General features: G+C 37.6%; 1 pseudogene; it reads left to right on the forward strand.

Annotated features, from left to right (window-relative positions):
* Positions 1-934: 934 nt before the first annotated feature.
* LOC103606132 overlaps positions 935-16,641 on the forward strand; it is a 23,345-nt pseudogene continuing 7,638 nt past the window's right edge.

Genomic DNA, 16,641 nt, shown 5'->3' on the forward strand with positions numbered 1-16,641 from the left:
TATAATCTGTGCCCTGAGGCTAAAAGTCAAAGTTCCTATTCTATGACGTCTAGAGAGAAGCCATGAAAATTAATTCATTAGATACATGAATCACACTGACCTGAGTCCCTCAAGACTGACATGAAGGAAAATGAGGACCAAAGTAAGAAGAAAAAATGCACAAATTCATTCCAAGCAAAAAAAAGATAATTCCTAAAGCCCTCCTTTCCCAAGTCAAGGAGATTCACATGGCTGAGAAGATTCTAAACAGATCAAACCAAAGGGACTATGTATGAACAGATCTTAACATCCAGGGACTCTAAGAGCCGACTAGGCATTCCCTCATCTCAGGCCTAAAGACGCTAGAGAACTGTCACTCTTCTACTCAATATCCATATATACGTAAGTCTCAAAGGCCTGAAAACTGGACCCCAAGAATCTCCGCAATCTATATCACTAAGTAACAGAACCAAGGCAATCTTCTTGCCAGTACTCTATAACACAAACAAAATGTTATTTAAGGGCTGGACGTGACCTTAGAAAAAAGCAGAAAAATGCCAGTGCCGACCACAACACTTACAAATAATAATGGTCAAGTGGTTCCATATTCCTTGATGATGTTGTAATGAAGCAAAGAATTAATCAAGGTGTGTATAATTCAAAGGGATATTTTGATACCAGGCTTCCTTTGACATAAGAACACCCCCAAAATAACCTCAGCTTGGATTAGGTACAAACCAACACCTATGCTCTTATGGAACCCTTTGCTTTTCCTTAATATGGTAACTATCACACAATATTGCAATTATCTCTTTAATTGTCCATCTCTCTCACCATACTGCCAACTCCAAACATCTCTGACACCTAATTTAATATCAGACACATTACTGAATGCTTGAAAAATATTTGCTCATTACTGAATGCTTGAAAAATATTTGCTAACTGAATGAGTACTATGGAGCTATGGTGTCCAATACAGCAGCCACTAGCTATGTCTAGTGATGATACTTGTGGTAAGTATGATGGAGGAACTAAATTTTAAATTTATTTAATTTTAATTAATTTAAATTTATATTTAAACAGCTACATGTAGCTAGTGGTTGCCATATTGAACAGTGTAGATACAGAATGTTTTCGTCATCACACAAAGTCCTACTGGACAATGTTGATCTGGAGTGGCCACTGATTCTGGAGGCACATGAATGGCCTACTAATTCATACTTTTTCCCTAGTAGGATTACTGTTCTGAGAGAGAAAAGAAGAGAAGAAAAATGTTTAAAATATGCCCATCCTTGGGCCAACCCCGTGGCGCACTCAGGAGAGTGCGGCATTGGGAGCGCAGCGACACTCCTGCCGCAGGTTTGGATCCTATGTAGCAATGGCCGGTACGGTCACTGGCTGAGCGTGGTGTGGGCGACACCACACCAAGGGTTGCGATCCCCTTACCGGTCACAAAAAAGACAAAAAAAAAAAAAATGCTCATCCTTAAAATAAGTAATATAATCAAGGTAAAAGAATTCTTCTACAAGACTGTCTCTAATATCAATTGTATTTAAATTTTTTTCTAATAATTCTTTATTGCTTAGATTTGTTTGGTTACCAACCCCCTTCTACCACATATTTCCCTATCGTGTCTAAAAGAAAGTCCTTAGTAACAAAAAGGGTCAGTACTTATTTTTAGAAAAAGAGAAAAAGGAATAAGGGACTACTTCTGTCCTAATCACAGGCTAATAAAATACAAAGATCAAAAAAGAACGCTGGGGTTAATTTAGTCTACTTAATCAATTTTACAGAGGAAGAGACTGAGCACAAAGAAGTAAAATAATCCCATAGAGAAGAACAGATGTTAGAAGCAGACTGAGCAGGTAAGGGAAAAGAAAAGGCAGGGTACAGAGAAAGCCAGGAAAGTTTAGTGTTTTTCACAGGATTACGGAACCTTACCCACGATATGAAAGTAGTTCACATTTAAAGGGGAATGATAAGCATCAGTGAAAGGTCAAGAAATATCCTAAACTAAGTACTAAAGTTTTGTCTTGTGTAAGAGATCTTAAGTTTTTCCTTACAAACCTTACTTAAATGCTTGTGTAGCAATTTACTTTTTCTTTCCATAATATTATCATGTAATTATTTATTCCTACTAGTCAGAAACTATTCCCATCAATCAAAGTAGATTTGAATTAGGCCACAAATATAAGTGACTAAAACTGCAAGCAGAAATATTTACTATTTTCAATGGAGAGAGAATTCCAATAGCAAGGTTAGAACATAAACACTGAAAATGGAACTAAGGGGAGAGAAATAATTTGCCTAATTAAGAATGAAATCTCTTCTGTCATCCTGAAAATACTATGTGAATGAAAACTAAAGTAGGAGTGTTACTTAAAAGATTTTCATTAAGTCATGAATTATAAATATATATAATGGGAAGAATAATTTTAAGTTCTCTTATTATTACTTCACTATGGGTAAAAGCAAATTCAATGAAATAAATACTAAGATTTTTTAAAAAAGAAAAAACTGACAAATAGGTATTATTTTGACATATTATTCACATAGCTTGAGATGGCAAATACTAAATTTTGTTTTGTTTTGTTTTGTTTTGTTTTTTTTGTCTTTTTTTCCGTGTCCGGCAACGGATCGCAACCCTCAGTGTTGCCCCCGTACCGGACCGGGGACCGGCAACGGGACTGCAAACCTCGGTGTTGCTCCCGCGCCTCGCTCAGCCAGTGAGCGGGAACCGGTCTGTATGTGGGATCCGAACCCTCGGGCGGGGGCGCCACCGCGCTTCCCAAGCGGCGCACTATCCAGTGCGCCACTGGGCCGGCCCCTAAATTTTGTTTTTCAAAGAGCCTCCTTTGTAGAAAATTTGTACACCTGATTTCTTATATATGAAGCTATAAGAACGCTTTTATCTTTCTTTTTTATCCACTGTCCCAGAGTAACACCTGCTACTGGTATAGTCCCAGGGCAAGGATGCAATCAATGACTTTCTCTCAGCACCAGGTACCAAATCCTGGGGAAAGAAAGCTTTTAAATCTGATCACAAAACATACCAAATCTAGAGCTGAATTTTCTTTCACTGAAATATGCCAGATGAAATGAGAACTTTCCTGACAATACAAAAGGTAAACAAATTAATGGTTAGCAACATAAAAAATCTTATTTTCCTAAACATATTTTTATCTTCCATCATGTTAATTTCTATAATTCATTTCAATATTCATATCTGTTAAAGACGTGTTAAGTAATAAAAATACTTTAAAAATATTAACTTTTTAAAAAATCAAACAGACTACAAGTAAAACAACAATTTTACAATGAACTGGGGGGGAGCGTGGCCAGGGCGGGGAAGCAAATAGCTGAAAAACTTCTTGCGAAGATTTATTCTATGTTCATTTCAACTATTTTTCAAGTTCATCACTAGAGATGTCAACATTCTTTGACACATCAAACAAAGACTTTACTGGTGAATTACTGAATACCAAAAAGTTGAATAAAATATACTATTAAAATATAATTCTGTTATTTGGGTTATGACTCAATCATACTGCTTAAAATTCTCTTACATGTGGGTGTGTGGGCTGGAGTAAGAAGCATTTAAACCAGACTACATCTCAAAAAACCTACTTCATTCACAGCTTCCTTTTCAACAGCTAGCAAATATGTAACAGACTTCTTTTGTTTTAATTTTAATGAATTGCCATTTAACTGTTTCATGTAAATATCTGTCTGCCTAAAAAGATTAAAGCTAATTTAGAAAGAAGCTGTTTGTCTTAACAGGTATATTTGTCACCTTCTCTTCCTTTTTTTTTGGTTAATTTACACTTACAAGACACCCACTGATGGAGTTTGGATGTGTTGTCCCCTCCAAAACTCATGTGGAAATTTAATCCCCAGTGTGGCAGTATTGGAAACTGACTGAGTCATGGGGGCAGATCCCTCATGAATGGATTAATGCCCTCCCTGGGGTGGCGGTCCTGAGTGAGATCTCGCTCTATTAGTTCTTGCGAGAGGTGATTGTTTATAGGACGCTGGTACCTCCTCTCTCTCTCTCTCTCTCTCTTGCTTTCCTCTCACCATGTGATCTGCTTGTACCCGCTGGCTGCCTGCCATTTTCCACCATGAGTAGAAGCTGCCTGAGGCCTGTGCCAGATTCAGCTGTCCCGGAATTGAAAGCCAAATAAACCTCTTTTCTTTATAAATTACCCAGTCTCAGGTATTTCTGTTATAGCAACACAAAACGGACTAATATACCCACCCTCTCTTCCTAAGCTCCAAAGTATAGAGAGTGGAGCAAAGAACTAGGTGAACAGTAAGTACTCAAAGAACTTAATTTTAAAACATAAATTACCACTGACTAAGCACCTAGTATGAGCCCATCATTCTGCTGGGTACATCTTCATAAAAACTCAACGTGCTAGAGCTGCTAGTTGTCCCCCAATTTCCGCTTCTACCCTTTTTCCCTGATAAAAGTGAAAGTAGTAAATGAATCTTCTGGTAAGTGCTCTTTAAAGGAGGAGGCATCTCTTTGTCCTTCCCCTCCTCCTTCCTGATAATTGAAATACAAAAGAAGATTGCAGAAGCAACCCTCTTGGACCATGAGGTATATGTGGCCAACAGAGAACATGCTCAAAGGACAGAAGCTAGAATCCCTAACACCTCTGAACGCCACAATGACTTAGGAAATGGTAACAAGCTAATTAGTGGAAGAATTCAGATTAAAATTTTTAAAATTTCTCCATCACACACTAAAGAACATGTTGATAAGTTCACTTCTGTAGCACACATAATTTTTTAAAAATATGAGGCGGGCTTACAGTATTTTTAATAATCCTTAATAATGACAAATGCTTTAGGAGCCAGGACTATGTCTTACTCATTTGCACAAAGCCCTGAACACAATAAACTTGGCTGAATTAAAGAAGTTCACTTCAGGACCAGCCCGAGGTTCACTTGGGAGAGTGTGGTGCTGATAACACCAAGGCCACAGGTTTGGATCCCTATATAGGGATGGCCAGTTGGCTCACTTGGGAGAACGTGGTGCTGACAACACCAAGTCAAGGGTTAAGATCCCCTTACTGGTCATCCTTAAAAAAAAAAAAAAAAATTCACTTCATAATGGGGGAAAAAAAACAAAACAGATAAAGGCCGTCAGTGCCCATTACTTTGTTAAACTGACTAATTAGATGCTGATAATAAAATATTTCAAGCTCTAGGAAGATGTCAGGTGCAAAATGCCTGGCTTGCACCTTATCAGTTCCCAAACCAATCTATTTCAAAAGGAAACAACATCCTTCTCTTCTCATTTGCCAAACCCTATTCCACTATTAATCTAGAAAAGAAACTTAAAGGACATATCAACTGAGAAGTAAAGGAATCAATTCACTTCTGGATCATTATAAGTCAAAAATTTTAACTGGAATAGTTAAGAGTCTATTTGGAATAGACTCCAAATCTAACAATAAAGCATCATAATGGTACTCAAAGCTCTCAGAAAAGGTATTGTCCAGGGCCGGCCCGGTGGCGCACTGGAAAGTGCGCCACTTGCGAGTGCGGCAGCGCTCCTGCCGAGGGTTTGGATCCCATGTGGAGACCGGTTCCCATTCACTGGCTGAGCGTGGTGCGGGCGCAACACCGAGGGTTGCGATCCCGTTGCCAGTCCCCGGTACGGGCGCGACACCGAGGGTTGCGATCCCGTTACCGGTCAGTAAAAAAGAAAGACAAAAAGGAAAAAAAAAAAAAGAAAAGGTATTGTCCATAACTAAGCAAATACCAATTTAATAACATGTATATAATATGCAAGACCTAAATTAACTCACAATTGACCATTCTAATTTTCTAGGCCAGGGTCTTAACTCTAGTTGCCTAGCTAAAACTCTACCTCCAAAATCTGATTCAGATCTAGATAATTTTTTAAACTGCAAAACTGATTCCAATGAGCAGCCGAGATTGACTACTACTATCCTAGCCTTACTAATTACTAAAATTATCCTAATTAAGGGACCATTTTTTTCAATTTGGAAAAAGAAAAGTAGAAAATACTTCCTTGGGTCACTCAAGTCTAATGAAAATGTTATTTCTCACTGCTCAAGGACTAAAAAAACTAACAAATAGTTCTCACCTTCTTAAAAACACTCTTCTGTTAGTTTGATGCTGTCTTCTCTCAACAAGAGTATGTCATAATTTGTCCTTCTCAGGAAAATATAATGTCCTCTAGACATTTGTGGATAACCAACACAATGACAAATGTTTATCTGATTTTCCAATTGCAAAAATGGCAATAAACTAAAAAAAGAACAGCATAGGAACAATAAAATGTTCCTTTCACTAAAATTCAAGGTCCCAATAGCACGGGCAGAGTAATTTATGCAGCAGTTTATAAAAAGATAAAAATAAAAGTAAGCAGTTTTCAGCAATGAAGACTACCATTTGAAAATGAGGCTATATTCTACAAACTGCACAAAATAGGATCTGAGAAAAAGCACACTTCCAAGATAAGGACTGAAAAGTGGTTAGTTACTTACCTATTTTATAAAAGCTTTGAAGCTTCAATTAAGCTCTTCAGATAAGGAACTAAGAGCAACTAAAAAGAGTTGTTAGCAGTTACTTAAATAAAAACCAACCATCACTTTAAAAGCATCCAAGGGAAAAATAAGGTGCTGTAAAAGTTACCCATCAATTTGAGAATGATTTAATAAATGGGTAACTAACACCCTACTATAGTATACATATTTTTTAAATGAAGATTAGCTATAATCTTCAATCAATACAGCTTACAATTATCAAGCCAACTGTTCAAGCACTTTACATGTTAACGCTAACCTTCAAACAATCCTAGGAACAATTATTCTTCCCGTTTTTCAAAATACAAACCTGAGGTGTAGAGGCAAAATAGTCTGCCCAACCAAGATCACACTATATAAGTGAAGAGCTGAGATCCAACTCTAATGGTCCAGTTCCAGACACTGAGGCTCTTAAGCCACTCACCAAATTGCTTTTCTTTCTGTATTGTCTAAAATAAGCATCTACAACACAACAAATCAAACAAGCAAGCTACAAAATAGAGCGTTTAAAAAGAAGATTCCCAGGCTGGCCAGTTAGCTAAGCTGGTTAGAGCACAACACTAACGTCAACGGTTGAGATCCCCAAACCGGCCAGCTGCCACAAAAAAAAAAAAAAAAAAAAAAAAAAAAAAAAAAAGTAGCCAAAAACAAAAGTGAAAAATACATTCCCATTTCTATTTTCTTTCTGTATGTGTACATAATACTTCTATGTACCAAGAAAAGAAGTGAGAAAAAGATTTTTATTTAAATGAGAAGTTTCCTACCAAGAGCGGAATAAAAGATTGATTATGCTTACTTACTGATTAAGATGCAAGATGTTACAGTACACTTTCTAGTTAACATTTATATAGTAAAGAACCATGACAAAAACAAAACAACAGATCCAACCCTGGAGGAGAGAGGTGGTCCAAGGAACAGAATAAGAAAATTAACAGTCACAAGGAGCTTTTCATTTCACACAAATCCATCAAGTCGTACTACTACCAACGCAATAATGTTATGCAAAGGCAAACCTCAACTCTTTAAAAGATACTAAGCACCCTAGAGAGAGAGTTATTTTTAGGATTTCCACTTCATAATACCTATTTTTGAGGAGACAATATTGATCCAAAATCATAAATAAAATGTATTTGGGAAATATTCTGCATGAGAAACTCCACAAAATTATATGCAAACATAAAAAACTGACTGTAATGCAAACTGAACATAAATTATCTTAACAGAATTACTTCTACTTTTATTAATACTCTTGTTTAAAAGATTATTCCAACACCTCATCCTTCTTTCATAAATATGAATGAAAACCACTAATCACCAAACATTAAGAAAGTAAAGAATGAAGATAAAAAGCAGAACCAACCCTCAAGGGGAGAAATGGTGCATGGAACAGAAAATGGTTAAGATTTCCAATTAGTATCTCTGTGAAGATTCAAGATAATAGTTATAAAATAAGGTGCAACCGCTACCCCAAAAAAGGATCAGAGAACAAAAGTTGTCAGTGTTTAAAAAGTGACTATCAAGTTGTTGGATTTTTTTTTATTTATACACCTTTCAATTTAGCAGTTCTATTTATAGAACTCTATCCTACTAAAATACACATATATACAAAGACATATGTACAAGAATATGCACTACAGCTTTTAATACCAAAAACATCTCTAAAAAAGCTACATATATATCCATCAATAGGAAAAGAAATAAATGATGGTACAAGACTAAAGAATAGTCTATATGTGTAAACAAGGCAAAGATTTATATGATACGAGAACAAGCAGTCACTAAGCACATGCAGTATAACACTACATCTTTTTTTTTTTTTTTTTTGTCTTTTTCGTGACCGGTAAGGGGATCGCAACCCTTGGTGCGGTGTCGCCCGCACTGCGCTCAGCCAGTGAGCGCACCGGTCAGTCCCATATAGGATCCGAACCTGCGGCGGGAGCGTCTCTGCGCTCCCAGCGCGCCGCACTCTCCCGAGTGCGCCACGGGCTCGGCCCTATTCATATCCTTTTTAAACAATATGTAATACAATAATAGTAATAGCTATTACTATAGCTATATTACTATATAACACTAAGTGCCCACACTATTTTAAGTACTTTAAATGTATTAACTCATTTAATCCTTACAACAACTCAATGCACTAAAGTCTCTAATTACCCCATTTCTACAAATGAGGACACTGGGGCACAAAAAATTAAATCTCTTTTCCAAGGTACACAGCACTAAATGAAGAACGCTGGGACTATCTATGGTCTATGGGATTCAAAATCCACCAAGATCACACTTCTCATTTCCAGCAGTTAGGACACAAAGCACAGAGTTCAGCTCCATAGTCCATCCTCTAAAAACCTCTTTCTTTCTCATTCTCTCTCCCTCTCATAATTTGTAAATGCATACAAAAAGGCCTATAAGAACAGACACAACAAACTGTCAACTGTGATAACATTTAATGATGTGAGTGTAAGTAAGGAGAGTTTTACACATTTTAAAATACATATTATGAAGGTATCGATCTATATAATTTGTATTCTTTATAACACACATATATTTTGCTAAGTTTTAAACCTAAACCAAGATATCAAAAAATACATGAGCAGATAATTTTCAAAACAAGAAATAAAGCTAGTAAACATGGAGGGAGCAACTAAACTTTATTACATGATAAAAGAAATGCAAATTAAAATTGTGTATAATTTCCACCTATCAAATCAACAAAAATGGGAAAACTACAATATTTAATGCTGGTAAAAGTACAGCAGGCAGTAGGATACACTGCTGGTAAAGTGAAAATACATATCCGGCAATATACAGCAATTATCCTAACGGTCACACCTGTTGACCCAAAAATTTTTACTAATATCTGAAATACTGAAAAATATTATGCACAAAGACTTTAGTTTCAGCATTCCTTTTAGGAGAAAAATTGTTAACTTAAAAAAATCTACCAATAAGGGATGTGTTTTAAGTAAATTGTGGTATAGCCATGTAATTACATATTAAACCATTAAAGAAGCCCTCAAAACATTTATTGAAATGTGAACATATCAATAATACGTTAAAACAGAAAAAAATAGCTACATTTACAGTATGATTTGCAGCTATGCAAATACATATGTGTACATATATACATGAAATATACCAACACATGTGTACATAAATATGTACACATAAACAGAAAATTCCTTCAAGGAAATTTATCAAAATGTTATTAACAGTTATCAAGGAATTGTGGAATTATGAGAGTGATTTTTTTCCCTGTGTTTTCTACAATGATCACATATGGCTTTTCTGGGAAAGGGGACTTTTTTTTTTTTTTTTAAAGCAGAAAAGCCTTTTCTCTTCATCACACTGAAAGAGAAATGAATGAAGTAGTGGGTACCTGCCCATCCAGATATAGAGTATCTTACTGGTTGCTAAGCAGCAGATCCTAGCATTCCTACATCATGACTATCTCTAGTCATAAGCAGAAAGGACAGGAACTGAGTCACAATCACGCCCTCTCCAAATAGGAGTGTATTCACTCTGGAGAGTGGCCTGAAGAACACATACAGCAACCTCAATTCTCCATCTCCCACCTTAACAATGTAGGCTTACTTTTAATGTGGCACAGTATTCCTCACACAAGCTGCACCTTTCTAATCCTCCAGTATATGCCACCCACTCCATCCCTGAAGGACGATTTGTATTTCAGTAAATTCACCCACCAGACCAGAAATGATCGTCATTCTGGACACTTCTCTGTCATCAACTGACAGAGACAGGTAAGCCTTGCTGCTTTCTGAAAACGGCCAATCCTGCTCGGTGAATGACAGCATACACTAAAATTTCTTACTGCTGCAGAGAATGGGTGGTTCCCTGCTAAAGATATAAATCCCAATACTCTATAGCATTCCCTCCCAACAGCAAAATCTACGTTGCAGAACCATTCCACAAGAAAGCCCAATTTTTGTGGCAACAACCATAAGAGAATTCTGACCTAGAGCACCCTCCCCAAGCTTCTCCTCCTGCCTCATCATAGGAACCACTGCAGCTAAGTCCTATACTATGCCCACTCCTAATGCAGCAGCAGCAGCCATTTTTGACTCAGCCCTGCTGCAGCCACAGATGAAAGCCAGGACAGCAAGGACAAGTTGGCAAAGGACTTTAAAAAGGAAACTCCATTACTAATAACAATAGATCAGGCATTATAAAAAATGTTGTACTAGTCTGCCATGTCATTAAAATAAGGTTTTTTCTAAATGATGCCTATATTAAAGTACTTTAAACTGTTTCTCATGGTGTCATGAAAACAAATTTGAAGAACTCTAGTTCAAGAGAATATAAGATCAGCAGTAGTTTTGATATTATGGTAAAACAAAAATTAATTTAATCAGAATGTTTGGAGAACAATGCTTAATTAATTAAGTTTAATAGTTAACGACAAAAAAGCTCTCTCTCCCCGCCTTTGATTCTCTGTTTAAAGTCTACAAATTTATTTTTAATCCTTTTTACTCATAAAACAATGAACATAATTTAATCTGTCTTTACTAAATGAGGAACTTGCAGGGAGTCAAATTTAGCTTAGTTTCATTTTTCAAAATGGAAGTAGCTTTATTTTACTGATTATAAAAGTGACATGTGGCTAAAATGAACAAAACATCACTTATTACAGAAAAAAACTGAATCACTTAATCTCACAGCAACCAGATAACCAAATAAACATCCTGTTGTATAACCAAGCCCTTTTTTTAATATATTTTTAAAATAAAATTTGATCATACATGCTACTTTCAACTGGATTCCACACAATAAATGTGGAGTTCATGTCAATAAATGTTTCTGCAACATTTTTAATGGTTATATATTATTTCCATATATGTACAGCCCATAATTGCCCAAAGTCCTATTACTAGGCCTTTAGCATGTTTCAAAAGATTTGGTATTATAAATGATGACATGACGACAATCAAAATTTTAATTCATCACCTTGGTTAGAGCTTGGTGTTATAACACCAAGGTCAAAGGTTCAGTTCCCCATACGGGTGAGCCACCAGAAAAAAAACTGTTTTTATTTGATCACCAACTTTCAAAGTACAATTCCGTAAGAGTAGATGATATAAGAAACAATACTGATTTTAAAGTAATCCTTGAATATATGGTGAAACAATCCCTTAGAATACTACCAAGATTTAATATAACAATAGTCCAACTTCTGTTACATCAGCTGGGGCACAAGTATCTAGGTCAAGCTGTCTCACCCACTACACCTGGGAAAAGAGATTAATTTCTTTTTTTTTTTAAAAGATGACCGGTAAGGGGATCTTAACCCTTGACTTGGTGTTGTCAGCACCACGCTCAGCCAGTGAGCTAACCGGCCATCCCTATATGGGATCCGAACCCGTGGCCTTGGTCATCAGCACCACACTCTCCCGAGTGAGCCACAGGCCGGCCCAAAGAGATTAATTTCTGTCTGTCTTACCCTAGATACTGATTTAGTAAAACAGACAAGTTCAAACAAAAGACAGCAGCAGAGCCTGGGGAAAAATTCAAAGCAATTCCATGAGATAAAACTGATCCAGAACTCTAATTGAACATGTCTGAGGTCCATCTTTAGATTAGAAAAAGGAGGGACTTAAAGGCTCAGAAGAGGGTCTAAAGATGCCCAAATCTGTAACTGACAAAGAACCAAGCACCATGAAAAAGAAGGCAAGCACAAAAGTACACTATGCATTCTCTCACAGAAATTTAGGGTAAAATTTATTTGAAAAGACCAACTATTTCTGGTTCTGTACCCCTTAGATGGAATTAGTCAAACTTGCTAACACTAGAAAAAGGAACCAGGAAAATAAAATGCTCCCTTTTCAGGGCCTTCAACATGAAGACTCTTTATAAAAGTGAATTCCCTCCTACCCACAGACTAGTTCCTAATGCAATTTCAATTATCCTTGTAGCCTTCAAAAGTCACAGTGAGCCAGTATCTATTCCTATGACCTACAGAGCTTCCCAAAAGACTTTTCCTATGAAATCACAGTGATAATAACTAACTTGATTTTATAATACTGTATCACAAAATATGTCATAATTTGGAAAACTTACATAACTCAGTGAACCATTACCTTCCAAATGACAGATGCATGGTGTTACAAAATAATGCATGGGTAAAAGATCCATTCAAAGTGTAAGACAGACCAATGGATTTAAATGCATGAAAAGCTAATGGATATGGTTTTAGGCTCCAAGTTGAAACTAAGTTTTAAGAAATTACCACTTGTCAACGTTTTGATGCAGAAATAAAGAATATTCACAAATATCTGAGAAAAACAGTAAAATACTCCTCCCCCTCCCAACTACATCTGTCTGAGACCAGATTTTCTTCAAACAAAACAATGTACAGCAAATGAATGCAAAAGCAGATACATGAATCTAGTTATCTCCTATTAAGCACACATTAAAAAGATTTGCAAAAATATAAAACAATGCCACTCTTCTCACAACATGTTTTTGAAAATAGTTATTTTTCATTTGTAAAAAGGCTATTCATGTTAACATATAATGGATGTATTACTGTTATTTTTTTAATTGAATGAATATTTTAAAATTTGTTTTAATTTCTAATACTGTAAATATCAACAAATATATCCCACATAACAAAAACTCTTTGAGGTCCTCGATAATTTAATAGCATAAAGGAATCTTGAGATTAAAAAAAAAAATCTGACAACTACTAATTTAAATCAATGATCTCACTGTATCAGTTTCCTGCAGTGTTTGTTAAAATGCAGATTTCTGGACCCCATCCAAATCTACAGAATTAAAATTTATCAGAAGTTTTAATTTCTGCAAATGACTTTTATTTTTTGCACCAAAAAATCTAAACCGCTGGTCTAAGAGCTAACATAAATTTAGATAAGCTACTTCACAATGTAAGTATCTGGTGAATCAGCTTATACACGTGTTAATAAGTTGATTCCTAAATGTTCCAATGTTCCCCACTCCTTACTCAAATCTACTTTCTAATTAGATTGCAAATTTTTCAATGGCCACTCTTTCTTTGCACAGTCCTCCTAAAGTATACAGCAAGAATTAAATGTGTGCTGTCCCTGCATCAGTCCCTTTCAGCCACTTTCAGAATAAGGTGTTATTTTTGAAGGGAAGCTAAAAAGTACCACATCTCAAGAATTCCTAGACAGAAAAAAGTCCCCACTCAGAAGATTCTAATGGCACCCTCAATAGCAGTATCACTGATTCTTATAACTTATCAACTATGGCATCTGCCATAGTAATAGTTTTTTGATAGCTGAGGTCATTTGAGAGGGGGTTGAGTTAGAGGGTTTCCATGATCCATTCCAACCCTCACATTTTAAGGTTCTGGTTCCTTTTATTCTCAATCCCAGCATTAAATAATGCTGGATACTATGGTTGTTTAGGGGCTGGAAGATGAGTCAGCAGGTGAAGCCATTTGCGAGAAGCAGTTTCATTACACTTTGAACAACAGAGAAGCCAGCAAAAGACAGCTGCCATTGTTTACATTGCTGAACATGCTGTGGGGTTTCAAAGGCCTGTAAAACCACCTATTGTCAGCAAGCTCCATTTTTCTTAGTTAAGGGTTAAGAAGCATCAGACTTAGCTAGCAGCTCCTAAAGCACAAACAATCTCTTTTCACAACTAATATATATTTCAGAACTAATTATAAGTGTTTATCTACCAAAATCAGGGTTAATGGTTTAATGGAATTTGTTCATTTCTGAAGATGTCTGAACTGGACAGTGAATAAATGAACATTCAAAACCACATCTTGCAACCAGGAATGTGCCTCTGATTGTAATAACCCAGGTCTCTATGCAGACTACTAATATTACACATGCTCAGATGCGAGAAAAAGTGCTTCCAATAACAAAAAAGATTAAGGGCAAAACAATTTTTTAAATCACACAATGCTATTAACTATTTAAAGCACAGAGAAAGGAATTGAAAAAAAAAAAGCAAATAAAATATGAATTGTTAATCTTTTTTGTGACAGCCAGAAAGGAAAAGCAACCTGAAACACTCAGTGGAATTATCTCTTATTCTATTTTTGAATATTTTCAACTATTTCAAATCAAAGAGCTAAAGACAGTTCAAGAATCCATCTGTCATAAAAAGGATCCCCTCCAAATATATTTTTCAAACTTCTGATTTCCAATGAAGGATTGGGCTGAAAAACATCCCAACTGCTTTCTGGTTTCATATCTAATGGTTTATCTAGGCATTACACCCTGAACACAACTAGATAATTTCCCTTTTCATTTCAAAGGCAGCCAAATTAACCTAAAATTTCAACGTCCTAGCTGAACTAACAAGGAGATATAGAAACACAGTTTATCTATTATATCTAAATATCTATACATCTCTTTAGCACTATTACAAAAGATGTCCTAATTTTTGCTGAGCAGTTACTTTCACTATTAAATCCCATTATTTGAGTGTCAAGACAACATGCCTCAATTTTACTCACTTATAAACTATCTACCATGCACCTGCTACTAACCATGGACAAACTATAAACAAAGGCTGAAACTTAAATCAGAACTATATTTGCCCTGTCCACAACCAGGCACACCGCCAGCACCACAGGGCCTGCCCAGGTCCTGAGGTATGGAGCCAAGGACCGGACCCCCCAGCCCATAACCAGGCACCCTGCCAGCACCACAGGGCCTGCCTAGGGTCCTAAGGCATGGATCTGGTAACTGCACCCCCCACCCCAGCAACCAGGCACACCACCAGGACCATGGGGCCCACCTGGGGTCTTGAGGCATGGAGTCAGGGACCACACCCCCCTCCCACAACCAGGCAACTGCCAGCACCACAGGGCCCGCCCAGTGTACTCAGAAATGGAGCTGGGGACCAGACCCCCACACCCACACCCAGGTACACCACCAGCGCCACAGGACCGGCCCAGGGTCCTGAGGTATGGAGCCAGGAATCACACCCCCCTCCCACAACCAGGCACACTGCCAGCACCACAGGGCCCACCTGGGTCCTGAGGCATGGAACTGGGGCTCAACCCCCTCCCACAACCAGGAACGCTGGCACACTGCCATCACCACCACCAACTAGGTAAGGAGCATGCCAAAAACATTACCTCCGTGTGGGTGGCCCACCACAGCCACCAAAATAACCATGGCTGCCATGAAAGAAGCTAGATGCCACGACCACCATGCAGATGATCCACCAGCCACTAGAGGACACTGACACAATAAGAATCACCAGCAGAGACCAAAGAAGAGGATGTCTCTCTCCACAAAGCTCATTCCAGAGTGACAGAAGAAGCATCTGCTTTACGATAGTACTGGGGGAACTGAACACATTTCTCAGCATTGGACAGATCATCTAGGTAACAAATCAACAGAGTAACCATTACTCTTTCAGAAGGAGAGAAGAGGGCCGGCCCGGTGGGGCACTGCTACAGTGCGCCGCTTGAGAGCGCGGTGGCGCTCCCGCCGAGGGTTCGGATCCCACATACAGACCGGTTCCTGCTCACTGGCTGAGCGAGGTGTGGGCGCAACACCAAGGGTTGCGATCCCGTTGCCGGTCCCGGTCCGGTACAGGCGCGACACTGAGGGTTGCGATCTGTTGCCGGACACAAAAAAAAGACAAAAAGGAAAAAAAAAAAAAAAAGAAGGAGAGAAGAAATCTAGGGTAATTAGAGGGGGGAGGGGGAGAGATTGGACAAGGACCATAAAGAATGATTTATAACTATATATATATATATATATATATTAGTGATATTGATTTGATCAACATATGTCAATATTGAACCCCAAGAATATGTATAATCAATTATGATTCAATAAAAATTTTTTTAAAAAACTATATTTGTTTATTAAAACATATAAAGACCAAGTGAACATTAAATGCAGGTTGGATAACAACCATGGAAATTTACCCAGCTACAAGTTTTCTCTTAGCTAGAAACAAAATATCTGGGGCCGGCCCAGTGGCGCACTGGATAGTGCGCCGCTTGGGAAGCGCGGCAGCGCTCCCGTCTGAGGGTTCGGATCCCACGTACAGACCGGCTCCCGCTCCCTGGCGGAGCGCGGAGCGGCTACAATCACGGCGAACTCTTTGCCGCCCCCCGTCC

The sequence above is a fragment of the Galeopterus variegatus genome, unplaced genomic scaffold, assembly GCF_000696425.1.
Source record: "Galeopterus variegatus unplaced genomic scaffold, G_variegatus-3.0.2 Scaffold142, whole genome shotgun sequence".
Classification (NCBI taxonomy): domain Eukaryota; kingdom Metazoa; phylum Chordata; class Mammalia; order Dermoptera; family Cynocephalidae; genus Galeopterus; species Galeopterus variegatus.